Below are 14,572 nucleotides of genomic sequence, written 5' to 3'. Positions count from 1 at the left end.
GCTCCCGGCGCAGCCGCGGCCGCCGGGCTCCCTCTCCTGGGCGGCCGCGGCCCCGCCGAGGGTGGGCACGGAGCGGGGGCAGCGTCCCACAGCGCTCCCAGCCCGGCCCCGAGGGTGACACCGCGGCATCCTGCGGGCAGCGAGCGGGGGAAAGCCGCGGGCAGCTCCGCGTCCCCAGTGGATGGTGCGGGACACAAACACGGAGCTCCGAGCGGGCACCCCCGAGGGCAGGGAAAGTCCGTCCGAGCAGACCCTAAACCTCCAAAACCTCTTGGCAAACTCCCCCGCCCCGCTCGGTAGCGAGCACCAAAACCGGAGAGATCGTCGCTCAAACCATTTTTTTTTTAAGGGTCTTCTCTTGCTTACCTTAGCTGCAACAGGCAGGGAAAGATGAGCATGCTGGTTTGCAGCCTTTGCACAGGAATCTTACCCCCCCTCCAAAAAAAAAAAAAAAATCAGGAAATAAATGTAAAAGACATCACAGGGAGGTTTAAAAACCTCCAAGGTGAACGAATACTCTTAATAAGTTGTCAACATAAATTCTGTGGAGTCCAGCACTTGTGAAGTTGCTTTTGAGCCATCAATTTCTCATAATGTCACTGAAAGCAGAGACAGTGCTAAGCTAACCTTGACTAGTTAACTGAAACACTTGTTTTCCTTTCCCCTTCTCTTTCTTTTTTTATAAATTTTAACTGCTTCTCACCAAGTTCTCATCCCACCCTCCCCCTGCTTATTATCCTGTCCTTTAATCATCATTCATCCCAGAGGAGGGTGAAAATAGACAAGAAAATGAATCCTGTGCTGTTTGGTAATCGAGATCTCTAATGAAACTCACTGTGAGTTTTCTTTTTCTATTTTCAAGATCCTTTTTCTATTGTCTCCTGTTCTTAAAGCTCCACACAGGTGAGGTTTAGTGCATAAGTATTTGCTGCAAAGGCAGCATGTTCCTGTTTTTCCATAGAAACCCTGAGCTGAAGGAAATATTGGCTGCAGAAGAAGCCACTGAGCACACTTGATTTTATTTGCAATAACTTCCAGAGGCTCTTCTAAATTGACTTTCAACCACAGCCAACCTGGATTATTCCAGGAGAAATCACAAGTTGCAATCACTCAAAAAGCAAAATTTTGGAGGCATATTGGAGAGAAATACTGAGGTACACATTGCAGAGGAGAGAGAAATCTGCTGTCAAGCATCTGCTTATCAGTTCATCCACTGAACTCTTCTTGTCAGTTGATTTTTGCCAGGGAGTGGCCTTTCCTGGGGGAGAGGCTGGTTCAGCATTGGAAGAACCTAATGCTGCTGATATGAGCGAGGGTTTCACTCGAATCTGACATTAAAAAAAATCCTTTTGGATCACTACTCACAGCAGCTTGTAAGACTCTCACAGCCCTTCTTTTTTTGGCAATTCAAGCATCAGTTTCAGAAGCCAGAGCCTCTCTCCTGTCTTTCCCCTAGGTCTGTGTGACAGTCCAGGGATGAGTGTGAGGTCTGGCTCAGCCCTTGCAAAGCCCCTTCAGCAGTTTCAAACACCAGCAGTTCATCCAGGGCACCCTGCTGAGCTCATTTGTCACTTCTGTTAATTTATGAGCTTTTAAAACTTCCATGCCTTAACAGTCCTACCCAGGTGGGGCACAAAAGAGAATTCCACTAACCCCTATTATTATTTAGGTACATTTAATGCTGGGATTAGGCAGCAGCTTGCCACAGCTCTGGGAGCCAGTTACACGAGTGTTGGGTCATTTTTCCTTTTGCTGCTCTCTGACCAATCTGTCCCCAGCCAGCGTGAGCAGAATCAGCTCTGGTCCAGCTCTGGGCTTGCCTGAAATTGTCAGCAACAGGATGATGGTGCAGGTGCTTCCTGGAGATTCAGAAACAACCACAGAGCTTGTTAAATTCTCCCTGGGTACCCACATAAAACACCTGCTTAACTTTATTTAATGTTTTTCAATAACTACCAACTGCTGCTGGAATCAAAGCAATGGCCAGCAAAGGAAAGATTTTGTGTCTCTATTCCCACCTGCTCCTCCCAGGAGATGCTGGTTGGAGAAAGCCCTACTTGGTCCTTATGAAGACTTAAAAATATAAATACTGAGTAGCACTTTGATCCAAATGATTAATTCAAACAGAAATTGGCTAGTGGAAGACCTGGATCCAAGCTGAACAAAGCCCAGATCTTGCACTCAGAGATGAACATTCTTTAAATAGTGCACACAGTAGACCTGGAGAAAGCTTAGCTGAATTTACAACATGTATATTGTAGTATGTGGATACAAATTGTACTCACATCACCCTCAGGAGGACTTTTCCTGTCTGCAGGAACAGGATTTACTAAACAAGAAATCAGCTGAGGCATATTCTCAAAAATAATGTCTAAAAGAGCTGTCAGATTTGTAAATAACTGGTTATACTAATATGCTGACATAAATTTAGCCTCAATGTAACCTTCTTGGAAAAGTCAAGGGTTCCTGAAAACCAAACAGTTCTGAAGTCTTTTAAAGATCAGTGAAGCACATTGTTTAAATTGATATAATGTTGTGCATTCCATGAGGAAAACCACAGTAGTGACTACAAAATCACAGAGCAAAGAGTGGCAGCAGATAAAAAACACTGCTAACATCTCCGAGGATCTCAAGCTCACTCTTGAATGATAAAGATCCATCAGCAGGGAGAACAGATCAGTGAAAGAAATGATTTCCAGTCCCCAGAGGCAGACAACAAGGGGCCTAAATATTCAGTATTTGAGTGCGGGCACTGTTTTTTTGACTGTAGATTATAGTCACTGCAGCTGGCCCTCAGTGCCTGGCAGATTCAGCAGGGCTGATCTCAAAAAGCACATCAGTGCTCAGAAAGCACATCAGCACATGTTGACTTGTGAACTGCTTTTCCAACGGCAGCCACAGAGCATCCCTGGGCATCAGGTCACTGGTAAAGTATGTGAGGAAATTTGAACACTGGCAGGGAAAAGGAAAATCAGCTGCTTTTCCAACGGCAGCCACAGAGCATCCCTGGGCATCAGGTCACTGGTGAAGTATGTGAGGGAAAAAGAAAATCAAAAAAGCCCAGAGAGAAGCACCATGTATGAAAGTCTGAATTTAAGTGACTCATTTGAGGGGGCTCATTCAGGCTGGACACAGAGGGTAGTGCAGGAGGGTATAAATGGCAGGGATTTGCTGTGCAGTGCTACTCTCCCCAGGATCTGGAGCTCATGCACTGGCTGCAGGCTGCTCAGAAGGCAGGACCAGGCACTGCTGCTCCCCTGGCATCTCCCCTCTCAGGCACTGATGCATCAGCAGAGCCTCACTGCCAGACAGGAGAGCCCAACTCCAGCCCTGGCCCACAGCAGATGGAACCTGCAGAAAGGATTTCTGCTCTGCAGGAGATCAGGCAGTGTCTCAAAAGGCAGCCTCATGTCACCCACAGGCTTCAGGTGTGCTGAAAACCATCCTCTGGTTGTTCCATCTTCCCCTCCAACCCCCTCCTGCTCAGAGCCTGTGCAGGCTCTGCTCCCCTTTTCCTCCCTCCCCAGTGATCCCTCTCTGCATCTCCCTGACACTCCCCCCCATTTTACAAAAAAATGGCTCTTTTTGGAGAGGTGAGGAAGACAGGAAAGAAAGAGAAGTACCAAACCTGCTGCCACAGATCCAAGCAGAAGCTGTCACCTGCACAGTCCCCAGCCCCAGGAGCTGTGGGTAATTTAAACTCGGTGTGATGCTGCCAATAACTGTGTTATTTAATCTGCAGAGCTCATGCAGTGATTTTTTATGGGGTTTTTCCAGTTCCACCCACTCACTCCCACAGAATCAGAGAAAGAAAATTTTCCCACAAGGAATATTTGGAGTGACCTTCCTCTCGCAGCTCAACCTGCTCTGCCAATCCAAAGGCCATTTACTGGATCTTAAATCACCCTGGAAATCACTCAAGCAGGGAAACCTAAAATTTCCCCCCTTTTCTTTCTGGGATTTCCATCTGCCAGAGATACGGGGCAGGAGAGGGATTACTGCCCTGCCAACACTTCCCTCCAGAGTGGGTAGAGAGCCAAACTGCAGAGGATGATGAGAATAAATTATAGCTGAGAGGAGAGCTCTAAGGAAAGGAAAAAGCATCCTCCGACTGCCTCATCCCTGCGGCACAGAACAGTGCCAGGAAATCCACAGCAAACTAACAAGAGTCATTCTTTAAAACCTCATCTACACCAACAAGTGTGGAATACCTCAAAATTTCTGATCATTTCACTGACAAGTGTAGAGACTGGATGTATTCCTGAATTTTATATTCTAGTCCATGTATATAAAAGCCTTAGCTGATTGCTAAGGGCCTACTATATGAAATGGCTCATAAAGTAGTAAGTCAGCACAAAAACACAGAGTGGGCCATTGCCTCCCAATTTAGGCTTTATTTGCATATGCATATTTTTACTACTATACAGCTTTAATTCTTTCACTCCACACTGGACATTTTAGGCCCTCAGAAAAAAAACCAAGCCTGAATATGTGAATCAAAAGAAAAGTCACGGAGAAAATGACAGCACTTTTCATGTTAAAGATGGCTTTGACATATTAATTAGCATCTCAGAGATGAAATAAAACCAGCGATACCGAATGATTCATTAGAATGAAATTAATCTGAGGAATAATTAACTCTGGGGGGATGGAGGAAAAGAATACAAATAGATATATTAGCAGCAAAACTCTTCACCCATGAGTGTGACAGCGATTGCTAGCAGCAGTGGATGAGACTGCAGATAATACCATTTTCTCAGCAGATGGCTTGGTAGGTGGCACTCTCCCTCCTAAGCTGCTCTTACAGATTTACTCCTGAGCTGCGTGCCAGCATCAAATAGATCCCTACCCATATTCCAGCCCAGCCCCTGACTGATGGATGGAGAAGAAATGTTTAACAGAACTGCTTAACAGCAGATTTGTTGGATTTCTGGTGCAGAACATAAGATGAAGAAGTGTGTGCTTGGTACCCACCACAAGTAGACAATAGCTTGCCCTACACTTGGTCATTAAATTCACATTATTACACATCCAGCGTGGTCAGGCTCCACAGCCCTGCCACTGGCAGGCTACAAATCCTTGAATTAAAGACAACTAAACCAATACTTACCAAAAAATTAGAAGCATCACTTCTCACTCCTAGTAAAGAGTGGCAACAGCATTTCAGAGCTGCACCACAGGGAGCCACAGGAGCCCAGCCAGGGCTCTCTGCAAGGGGAGCAGCCCCACGGTGCCCACAGAGCACAGCAGGTCCAGCCACAGCACACAGGGTGAGGCCAGCAATGACCAGAGCACTCCAAGTGTGCCAGTCCTGCAGCTCTGCTGGCTCAGGCAGCATTTTCCCACCTGCAGCTCCCCACACAACCCTGCTGTTGTTCCAATGTTGCAGTTCCACCTTCAGGCTCTGGGATTAAACTCTTCTCCAAGGTTCCTTGTCAAAGGCAAATCACACAGTCTGGGCTTGACAGCAGTCAGAAACATCCCACCAAGCTCAATAAAACACTGGAACAATATTCCACACAAGAATCTGTACCGAGGTCTAAGCCTTGGGCTGCTTCACTCCTCCTGATGTAACTTTCATTCCCACCTTTGAAAAACCCTGTGATCCAACTGCCCCAAACTATGATGTTATCCCAAATCCACTCTCACCCTTGTTCACGTGGATCTGTTATCCTGGCCCAGCCTCTCTGCCTGGCCCACCACATCAGGCAGAACTCTTTCTTCCCCCTGACATGAGTAACTTCTCTCTCTTTGCATCCTGCTTTGATGTCCTTGGCTTTTCCCTGCCCTGCTGCTGAGACAGTCTCTAACAGGCTGTACTTTCCCAGGCTGGAAATGTTCCCTGAAGTTCATTATCCATTTGTCAACATCTGTCCCAAGGTCAGGGGCCTTCCAAGGCAGCCAGTTCTTCCTGCTCCCTTCCCACAAAGCTCATCAGGGCTCAGCTCCAGCAAGAAAAGCATCCAGAGTCTCTTCTCAGTCCATCAAACCAGCCCTCTCCATTTAGGAGAGGCTAAAAGTAGGAATATCTTCCAGGTACAAGTTCCATGTCAGTAGAAAGTTCCCTACTGCTTTCCAGTAATTGTGTACTATTTATAGGAATTCCCTTCTGCTTTCCAAAATTTCCCTTCTGCTCTTTAGAAATTTCCCGCAGCTTTCTAAGAGCTGTGGATTTCCTTCTAGGATTTCTCCACTGCCTCATAGCAATTCCTCCCCACTTCATACAAAATTCCCTCCAGCTTCCTGGGAATTTGTAGGCAATTTTTTCAGAACTCCCATTTTGCTTTCCTTGGGTTCTCCCACAGCTTTCGAAGAATTCCATTTTCCTTTCTAAGGATTTCCCATACTTTTTCCATGACCTCCCTGTAGTTTTCTAGGACTTTCCTGTGTTTTTCTAGATATTTTCCATACCTTTCCAGGAATTTCCTGCCTCTGTGAATCTCTCACTGCTCTCTAGGCACTTCTGTCAGCTTTCAGGTGTACCCACCAGGTTGTGGCACGGTGTCAAGGGTTTTTCCATGCTGGTTGTGCTGCTGCATGTCGTGATGTGCCCAGTTGTCCTCTGGTGTCCTGCTTTGCCATATATGACAGATTTTGTCATTGGTGTGTTGACACACCTCGTTCTCATATTTTTAACTTTATAAAGCCACAGGAAAGGCTCAGGGAGTAAAAGTAAAAGGATTAATCAAAATCTGACAAAAACCTGTCAGGTCTGTTTGAAGGAGCTGTGAGAGTTGGCATGGATCTTTCATGGCAGCAATGATCCCACACAAGACATTTATAAAATAGCCACATCATAGAGGAAATGGCTTCCTAATCCCCTTGAAAGGCTGGTTTATCCCTTTAAACACAGCTTTATGTCCCTTCTAAATGCAGATTGGCTTTTCATCTTCATTCCCTTCTGTTCTTATCCAATATAACTGTGCATCTAGAGAAAGAGGAAAATTGAGTATGCATTAATTTAGCTTGGCACAGCAGAGCATGAGTAACCTGGAACTGAGTTCAAATATTGCAGATGGAGCCAAAGCATTTAAGTGATTTTGTAAGTAACACTCTATCAGCTTATATAAGAGCTTCATTACAATTTTTATTGCCAAAAAATGTTGTGTTACTTGCCTTTCTGATCAAATTTCCCAAGATAATAGTTTATTCCTTATCAGCTGAGGCTGGGAAAACAGAGTGGTGGTTTTTGATGTACTGACACAGACTCATGGAAATCACTGGCTCATTTACAGAAACAATCCTTGAACTCCCTCAGACTGTACCGATGTCCCACTCTGAAGTTTGGATGTTCTACATGAAATTAATGTGTATTACATTAGGAAATCACAGGAAATGTTGGATATACGTGGTTCACCTCACCCAGCATTCTGCTCCTGATAGCAAAACCCAGCACAGAGCCTTCACAGGCACCTCCCATCCAGGTTTGCTAATAAATGATTTGCTAACAAATCATTCCCAGAAATGTTGCTGGTTTCTTCTGGCAACCCCCTGATAACAGCCAGCTTGGTGCCAAGGCCAGCTCCTGACATCATATTCCAGAGCCAGCTGCTGAGAGCACCCCAGATCCCTGCATGTGCCTTTGGGAACATCATCAAATCATTCCCTGCTCTACAACGACTTTTTTCATGGAGCAGAAAAGTCTTGACATCTCGCACGTTTGCCTTCACGCTGACTGACTGCACTGTTTTCAACCCGGGGTTTGAAATTCCTGGTCCTGCAGTGCCACTTACTGGACATTTCTGCTCATAAAAGCATGAGCAGCAGCTCTTCATTTACTCAGTTGATTCTCAGGGCTAAATTGAAATGGAGAAAAAAACATAAAATACACCAATGTTCACTTAGGAATACAGAACAGCAAATACAGTAAAGCTTATTTTTTAAATGAGGCAGCAATTGTGGAGGGACAGAAATCCTCCTTTTCTGGTCACTGTAGGGAAGAATTTGCCCTGTAATAGTCTGGGAATTCTTCCAGGTGGAAATATGCAGATGGTCAAATTGATCCCTAGCTCAACAAACGTACATGGGAGTTTGCAGGATTTATTAATATATCCCGTGGGAAATAAGGCAACTGCAAGGAATGCTTCAAAAGGAGCTGGAGGGGGTTTATTTGATTAATCCAGACATACATTTTTAATAGAAACAAAAAACATTTTCGTGTGAAAATTAGTGCAGATGAAGAAAGACATAGAGTCCGAGGTCAGATATTCCTTGTGACTACACATGTTCACCCATTTGCTTTTCAGTTTGTAGCTCATGAGTAACTGCTGGTGATTGCTCAGAGCCATCTCGAGCCTTCTCCAGATTCATGGCAAAATATCAGATTCGTTACTCAGCAATGGGAGAAATGACTCGTCCAGTGAAAGAGAAGTTATGTAGCTGCTCCAAACCATCTGCACTGAGCACAGAGCAAACTATTAACTCATGCAGCTTTGCATGAAGTGACTCGGAGAAAGAATTTAGGTATTCATGTATCCACATTAAATACTCTGCAAGCAGAATTTCAATTGTGACATGAAGAGAAGTCCACATGTGGTTTTAAATCAGATTAACAAGTTGGTATCTTTGACATACAAGGAAATTATTACAGGCAGAACACATCAGAATGCAAACCATACAAAACAACCCCTGTTATACACAACAACAACTAATTTATTTCTCTGCACAACATCCAGCTGTTTCCATTTCCTGAACAAGGTGTTTTTCCTGCTCAGTCATTGCCATGTTTTTTAGCAACAAGTGTTATGGCCAGATACCACCACAGATGTATCCGTGTTGGATCTGTCACTGGTCATGGAGACTGGGATCTGACTGACAAGATTAAAAAGAATTAGACATTAGCAGGGAAATATATAAATTTTGCACAAATTTTGTTGTGCAGTGCAAATTTTTATTCTTTCATTATGGACTGTCACTTGATATATATGCAGCTGCAATTGTCATATTTATATCTCTAAGATTTAAGTTGTGGAGCCATGGTGGGAATAGAACAGGAGACATCTGAGATTGGATGTGGCTGTGTCAGAATGAAGGTTGACTCTTAATTTTTTATTAAAAATCATTAACTGAGTTGGTTTTCGATTAAAAACTGAAAACAAACTCCAGCATACATAATTCTATTTTATTGTATATATATATATATATATATGTATCATTTCATAGAAGTTGAGTATTAACAGAAAAGCTTTTATCAGTAAGTACAACTCCACAAACACTTGATACCTGGGTAGAGTTAGAGTCATGGCTTTTTAATATAAAATGGCTTTTTAATATAAAACTCCCATTCAGTATGAGTAAGCAATGAGCAGAGAGAGGGAGATCAGTCCTGCATCCAAAGGGTTGAAGAGTAGGATTGCTCTGCTTGCACAGCTGCCACTCCTCCACTGACCTGTGGACAGAGCAGTGATCTTACAATGGGAATTTGTAAGATCACTGGGCTGGACTTTAGATGGCATTTGCAATCTGTCTCTGTGTTATTCTGGTCCACAAAAGAGCTGAACGAGCTCAGTTTGGAGGCTGTAAGGGGCCACAGCACCACAATGTCTGCACATGTGTCCCCCTGCATCAGGGATGGGACGGGACGGGATGGGACGGGATGGGACGGGACGGGACTGCTCATCACAATTCTCCCCCTGTGCCTGCCCAGGGACAGTGTCACCCAGGACACCTGGAATTAGTGGACTCTGGGCATTAGCGAGCAGGTTGCACAGGACTGATATGAACCAAAAGGGAAACAAAAAAACAAACCAGAAGGTTTGCAATTCCAAAGTGTTTCTACTGTTGCAGCAGCCCAGCCATTCTGGGAATAACAGGAAGAGGGAAAATGACAGTGGGGAGGCCACCATTTGTCCCTGTGCCGCTTTCCTCCTCCACAGCTGCATCCAGAGCATCATTTCTGGGTGCCAGCAGCTTTGGATTGCTGAAATAGAGATGAAGACACATCCTGCCCTGAGAACTGCCTTCCCAGTGCCCACACCAGGGTTACGGGCTGGGAGCCCGGCTAGGAAGGGATGTGTGTGAGCAGAGGGTGACAGTGACATGGGATATTCCTTATCTGGCTGCTAATGCACTTTTTATCTCCTCCCTCAGGTGCCAGTGCTGTGACAAGCCTCGTACTTGAGTGAACTTCAGAGCAGCCTCCTGAGCTGTGCTGTCCTCACACATGACAATTTATTGTCCCTCATCACCAGGTTTGGGGGCTTAGTGTGGCTTGGGTTTCTGGTAATAACCCTGAAACAACAATCCCAATCCAGTGCAGCCCGGAGGAGATTGACGGGAGACCTCACCACGGTCCCTGTATGGCCCATTCGGGGTCACACTCCGGGTTGGACTCGATGATCCTCAAGGGTCCCTCACAACTCAGAATAATCCGTGATTCTGTGATTTTGGGGGCTGCAGCTTCCTCAGGAGGGGCAGCACGGATCTCTGCCCTCTGTGACCAGTGATAGGACTCGAGAGAATCGCTGGAGCTGTGTCAGGGGAGAAAATTAGGAAAAGGTTTTTCACTCAGAGGGTGGCTGGTTCCACAGGGAAGCCCAAGAGAGCTCACAAGCAGCGTTTGTCTGGCAAACGCTCTCGGCACACGGTGGGCTTGCTGCGGCTGTGAGGGGCCAGCAGTGGGACCCTCCAGCACGATCCCAGCAGGTCCCCGCCAGCACGGGATATTCCATTAAATAATTAACGGCAGTAAGTGTGCGAGCACCGCGATCCACCCCGAGCCGAGCCGGACCTCCAGGGCAGCGCGCTGAGGGAGGCGCGGGCGGCCCCGGGCGCTGCCCGCACGGCCCCTCGCCCGCCGCGCCGAGCCAGGCTCTTCCGGGCAGCGGGGCCAGCGCGGCGCGAGGCCGGCGGCCGGGTGAGTAGCGGGGCCGGGCAGTGCCCGCGGGGATGGGCTGCGGCCGGGGACGGGCGGAGGAGCCGCTGGCACTCCCCGGTGCGGTGCTGTGCTGACCAGGCAGGGACCCAGCTCCATCTGCCACCTCAGTCGCCTCCACAGGGACCCAGCCCCCGGTGTTGCTCTGTCCCCATCGCAGTGTCGCTGCCCCACGTGTCGCTCCGCAGAAGCTCAGCCCCATTTGTCACCTCTGTTACCCCTGCAGAGCCCTGATCTGTTTGTGAGCTCTTCTCCCTCCTCAGGGGTCTGCCTCCTCCAGCCCCTCCACAGGGACCAGCCCCATCTGTCACCCCAGGCCCCTCCACAGGGACCCAGCTCCCTCCGTTACCCTGCAGAGCCCCTGATCTCTTTTGTCGCCCTGTCCCCTCCACAGAGGTCCAGCCCCATGTGTCAACCCATCCCCTCCATAGGGCCTAGCGCTGTGTGCCACCCCTGTCACCTCCCCAGGGTCCCAGCCCCTTGTGCCGCCCTGTCTCTGTGGAAGCTGGATGCTGGCAGTGTGGGTTTGTCACAGCCCTCTCCTCCCTGCACACGTAACAGCTCCCAAAACCTGCCCTGGCCACTGGCTGTCCCCTGAGCAGCGCTGTCTGTGTCACAGGGATTGCGTGACAGCAGCACAGATTCCAGGCCTGCAAGAGACAAGCCTCCCTGCTGCAGGATCATCATTTCCAGGGGAGGAACACGCCAAATAACTCCAAGGTCAGACACCTGGTAGTCAGAGACAGAATTTTAAATATGAGTATTAATTTTTTTTTTAATTTTACTGAATTATAAATAATCTATTGTTATTATACTGGTGGGTGGGGTGAAGATTGGCTTTGTACCAATGTGCAATTAAAATATCACCTGGATAGAAAAAGATACATGAAACAGTGAAAAAGGGCTGTGAACACACCTGGGGTAGAGCCAAAGTAGTTTATTGGTGGGGGTTAAAACACAAGGAGCAGAAACAAGCTTGCAGCAGTCAGGACTGAAATCAGAGGTTGCACTAACCTTGGTTAGCAAAGGAGGTTTATTTTCCTGTGTGGAGATGAGGTGAACACGTGCGGCATCTCTGGACGTGCCTCGTGCAGTGGGAGAGGAGGTGGCAAAGCAAAGCTGGCAGAGCTGAGCTGGCTGCAGGGACCTCAAACATCTGGAGCTGGTTTGAATGCAGAATGATGAAATCTCTAAATCTCTGGTCAAGTTACACACCAAAGATGGCTCCTGTTTTGAGGAGAGAGCCCCAGCAGCAGGCTCATCTCGCCCAGGCTGCTGCTTTTGTTGCTAGGCTACAAGTGGGATGTACATTTATAAGCAAAAAAAAAAAAAAAAGAAAAACCAAGCATCTTGTAGTGTTGCCATGCTTTGCTTTCTCCAGCATTCCGTTTAGGATTGCAGTAGGAAAAATCATAGTGCAGACAATTTTTTTTCCCTCCCTGGTGATTTAAATAGGCATTTTACTGGTGGAAGGTGCTTTGAGAAAGAAAAACTTGGCAAGTGGCTTTAACATTTGGTGTAAGTACATTGCATCAGACTCCCAGTCATCAGCTGTGCTGCTTTTTTAAAACTGTGGCAGCAAATGCACTGCAAATGGAGGAATACCACTGCTTACAGAGCCTGATAAGTCTCACATGGGCTCTTTTGCCACCACACAAAAGTGCATTTTTCCCCAGAAAGTCTATTAGTTCATCCCATTTGAACTAATTTACTGCCATGACTGACATCCCTGGAGAAGGCCTCGTGTTCCTTTCTTTGCCAGAGCAATTAAAACATGGATTTGCCTTTCTGCTGTTGCTTTGCCAATATTTTGTAGTTTTAAAGTAGAACAAGTCACTTTTTCCTAATCAGAGGGAGGTTTATTTCCTGTGTTTTCTACTAAGCCAACATAGCAGCCCTTTGGGTGGGCATTGTGGAAAATTAGGCATTGGAAAAGAAAAATCTTGAGTTTGTTCAGACAAAGGAGCCCCAGAAAAGGAACAGTGTGTTACTTGAGGGATAAAGAGGCCTAGCAGGACTCTGGAGTATTTCTCTATCAAAGTGGCAAATGTTTCAGAAGAACTCAGCTCTGCAAAAACAAGCACCTGTGGGCACTTTGATTTACAAAGAGAAGGAAGAAACTGTTCTCCCCATTTTCTAGCAGCAGGTACTTTTTTCACCCTCAAGATTTTCCAGGCTGCATCTCATTTCCCATAACAAGACAGCTGGACATCAGGTTGTTAAGGGACTGCTTTAAAGAATGGAGATGTAGGGGCCTAAGTGTCTCAAATCTTATTTTTGTCTCTCAGTGCACATGAAATATCAGCAGCACCTGGCTCTAACTTTTGAACTATTCTTATTCTAAAGAATCCTAAAGGATTCTGTGAAGATGTAAGTTCTGCTGTTATCTTCTATTTTTATTGGGTTTTCAGGGAAAAGCCTCACTCTTGTTCTTTAAAAAAAAAATTCTTAGTTGTCTCTAGAAGATTTTGTGAATCATTATCTGACCTGAGCACTGTTACCTCACCAGAACTTATGGGTCTAAGTCCTGGTAAAAGACACCACAAAAGTTACACCTTTCTTTCAGCATTTGTGCAGGCTGGCTGGAATTCTTTTTTAAGCTGGATTACTCAGCTCATCCCGTGCTTTGTAGCAGGTTGCAGGTTGGGAGCTGGGCACCAAGAAGTCAAATGTCACAGTAAGCATATCACAATTATATCTGCCCTGCTTTTGGATGTGAAATTCTCTTTAGACTTCTCCCTAGGTTCACACTTACATCATCATGTAAGATGACAGAAAATTTCCTTTTCTGTCACTCTAGTCCCAGTTTTAGCTGATACTGTAAAGAAACTGGCAAAAATTCTTAATTTTGGAGTGGAGTTTTTCCAGGCTTGGGTTAAAATACAAGGTGTCAATAACATAAGAAAATATAAATGGTTCCAAGGAAGGTGGCAAAGCTGCATTTTCTCATTTGTGCATTGCTGCATGAGTTTAAGTTGCCCAGAATTTCCCAGATCATTTGCCCATCTGGATTATTCAGTCATGCAACACAGTTTAAAATAAGTTATCAAGTATCTGGGTTGTTCAAAATTGTGTGAAATAAATAGTCATTGCTACTCTTCTCACTGTTGCTTTGGTTTGAAAAGTCGTTGCATGACCTTCAAATGTGATGTTTAAAAGATAGTGAACTTTGTAAAGGAACAGCAGAGAGTTGAACTCCTGATAACTCCTGAATCTGCATTTTGTATAATTGTTGCAACTGCTGCTGTTAACCTTTAAACAAGGTTTAAAGTCTTCTGCTGGTTCTGTGGAAAATCTAAATGTAGCCTTTGTACCAAAATTGTTGATCAGACTTTGTGCAGGTTTTATATGTAATTATTATGTTAAGGCAGGCCACTCTCACTTATTCCGAAGCCCTTTATTAACTTTATTAAACTTTAAAGCATGAACTGGCAGAAGGTTCCATCTGATCAGAGATGGAAAGAAATTTGCTGTGGGCAGGGACACCTTCCACTAAATTGGGGTACCTCAGGCTCTGTCCAGCCTGGCCTTGGACACTTCCAGGGATCCAGGGGCAGCCACAGCTTCTCTGGGCAGCCTGGGTGCCTCACCACCCTCAGAGGGAAGGATTTTTTCCTGATACCCAATCTAACCCTACTCTATCTCAGTTTGAAGCCATTCCCCCTTGTGCTGTCACTCCTTGTGAAAAGTCTCTCTTCA

At 46.0% G+C, this 14,572-nt stretch overlaps 1 protein-coding gene across 4 annotated transcripts in view; it reads left to right on the top strand.

Annotated features, from left to right (window-relative positions):
* The window catches only part of SFXN1 (sideroflexin 1), a 39,312-nt gene that overhangs the window by 6,569 nt on the left and 18,171 nt on the right, over nt 1-14,572 (top strand). For 2 of the 4 annotated variants that reach the window (XR_005626689.1, XM_039701287.1), the window contains exons 1-2: nt 10,782-10,855; nt 11,493-11,593. The gene's annotated coding sequence lies outside the window, so the exon portion shown is untranslated. Of the gene's footprint in view, nt 1-9,679; nt 10,191-10,781; nt 10,856-11,492; nt 11,594-14,572 lie in introns of those variants that run through there. The other 2 variants (XM_039701288.1, XM_039701289.1) reach the window with 2 other exon arrangements.

The sequence above is a fragment of the Passer montanus genome, unplaced genomic scaffold (genome assembly GCF_014805655.1).
Source record: "Passer montanus isolate IOZ18808 unplaced genomic scaffold, ASM1480565v1 scaffold15, whole genome shotgun sequence".
Taxonomy (NCBI): Eukaryota; Metazoa; Chordata; class Aves; order Passeriformes; family Passeridae; genus Passer; species Passer montanus.
The sequence above is the reverse complement of the archived record's forward strand: the minus strand, read 5'-3'. Positions and strand labels throughout refer to the sequence as shown.